This window comes from Bison bison, unplaced genomic scaffold (assembly GCF_000754665.1).
Source record: "Bison bison bison isolate TAMUID 2011002044 unplaced genomic scaffold, Bison_UMD1.0 scf7180017848707, whole genome shotgun sequence".
Classification (NCBI taxonomy): Eukaryota; Metazoa; Chordata; class Mammalia; order Artiodactyla; family Bovidae; genus Bison; species Bison bison.
The window spans coordinates 4653-7004 of NW_011479280.1; the positions used below are offsets into that span (position 1 = coordinate 4653).

Sequence of the window (2352 nt, forward strand, 5' to 3'; positions counted from 1 at the left end):
TTGCATTATACAATATAACGTAAATGTGAATTCTTAATTAGCAGGATCTATTTTGTTCAAATGTACAACAGTAGAGGGATTTTTCAATGTACTGCAGCTGTTACCTATGGAGGAAACAAATTTCACCTTACTAAGAAGAGCTGTACAAGTGCATATATTGTTCTGGATGGATCCTTTATTGTTTTCTTAAGCCAGGCTATTTCATAATAGATTTTACTATTGAATATAGTACATTTTACCTTTGCTGCCCACTCAATTTCTACTTCCAGGTTGTTTTTAAAAGAGAAGAAGATGAAAAGTTTAAGGGCAATGGAGAGTGGGGGTGGAGAAAGGGTTCTTCATGAAAGATACAACATTTATCAAGGTCATAAAGAAATATGCCTTTATATCCATATCTGTTTAAATATTCACGTAAACAGTGTATGTGCATCTGTATATACAGGCCATGTCCAGCAAACATTTGCATGACTATATCACTAAGGCAGTCTCCAAGAAATGACAAAAATGAAAAATTGAAATATATATGAATAGATCTTACTGATAATACAGAAGGTAGGAGAGTATCCACAAATAATGTAATAAATTCTTTGCTCATCGGGTTTTTTGGTCTAGATTTGAGGCCTTTAAACATCAACCAATTATGGTAAATGTTTAACTGTAGGAGTTCAGGCAGACGGCCAAATTCTGGTTTCAAAGCTATTGCTAGTTTTAAAGAGTTTCTCATTTTTAAGCAAAAGCATTTCTGGGTACTGGTTATATCGTCTTGTGGGTGGAGCTACTGCAATGTGAATAAGTGGACTAGGCAGAACCTGGGTCCTGAAGACATAGCCCCTGCAGTATTACCTGAAAGGTCCTGGGGAGATAGTTCCCATTTATAACTTAGCTGTATTTACCTAAAACCAGTTTATTTCCACCGACACAAAGTAAAGAGAGAGAGAGAGAGAATTGTTTTTCTTAGCCGAGGAGCATCTACAAAAACTGCAAGGTTGGGGGAAGGGGAGAAAAACTACCATTTTAGCCTTTACTGGTTAGGAAAGCCAGGTATTTGAAATACCGTCTCTCCCCCTACTCCCGCCCCCGCCCCACAAGTTCCAGTGCTTGCTTTCTAAGCTTATTAACTGAATTATCAATCTGCATGAAACTGGTTTACACGTTCGCCCGGCCTCAAGACAGCCCTAACCTCCTGTGGCAGCACCAACAAATGGGGCCTGGCCTGTCCACACGCTCTGTTTGCAACCTCCGGATAGCTGAGATTCAATCCTAAAGCCTCTCTGGTATAGACACGCCAGTGACGGGGCTACAGAAGTGACTTTTCTTAGTCCATTTTATCTCCTTTCCTGTCTCCCCGAGGTATCCCAGAGGTCTCTTTCCTTTTTTTCTTACCAGACCCTTCCGCGCAGCCCCCAAACTCCAAACCTTGTTCCCCCTTCCCTAAAGTCTCCCATTCACCGCCACCCTCCCCTAACCAAATTCCCCTCCCGGTCACCACCAAAGCCCGGAGAAGTGGATTGCACACAATGCCTCCCTTATAGGGCTTGAGCTGGGAACTGGGCATGCTCAGTAGCCAAAGCAGTTTTTTTTTTTCTTCTTCTTCTTCTTCTTCTTTTGGTCGCAAGTGCGGCATCTCTCTCAGTCCCACACCTCTTTCCTCTCCCCTATCCCCTCTTCCCACCCCTTAATCAACCCCTCGTAACCCGTTCCACACCGAAGGTTCGCAGGGTTCTGAGGTGCGGAGAACTAACGCGTCTCCTAAATCCACCAAACAGTCTCACTTTGGGCTAAAGCTTCACACTTTTGCCTTAAAGCCCCCAGCCCCTTACGCGCAGACAGGTAGGAGGAGTGAGAACACTACTGGCTCCCAGGAAACTGGTCCAGAGAAGGCTCCATCCAGGATCGCCCGCGACCGAAGAAGTATTCCCGGAGCCCTCTGTTCTGCAGGGTGACAATTAGCAAAAGGTACCGTACCCGGGATACAAAGCCCAAGTGCGATTGTTGCCTTTGAATGTCATTGTTGTTGACTCACCGCCCCACACTCACACACCTCGATCCTGGAATGATTCAATTCCGCGTAGACTCGACGCCCCTATCTACCTCCCTTGACCCCCTGCCTTCCCCCAGGCTCTCCGCTGTTTCTTGGGCTTTGCCGGGATTGTTGGTGGCTCGCTCAAAGGAACGCCCCGGTTGTGTATGTGTGTGTGCGTGCGTGTGTGCCTTGGTTCTTAGGGGACTGGGGGAGGAGAAAGGACTGGAGTGTGAGTGTATGTGGTGGGGAGATGGAGGCTAGCGCGCCCGCGTTAGGCGACTGGGGTCTCTATGCGTGAGGATAGGGGTCGCTCCTCCCTAGGGGGTGTT

General features: G+C 46.3%; 1 protein-coding gene across 1 annotated transcript in view; it reads left to right on the forward strand.

Moving 5' to 3' along the window:
• Window positions 1-1551: 1551 nt before the first annotated feature.
• Window positions 1552-2352, forward strand: part of SLITRK4 (SLIT and NTRK-like family, member 4) — a gene marked incomplete at its 3' end in the record, with an annotated part of 6912 nt that continues 6111 nt past the window's right edge. Inside the window, exon 1 of the mRNA XM_010845888.1 lies at window positions 1552-1956. The remainder of the gene's footprint in view (window positions 1957-2352) is intronic.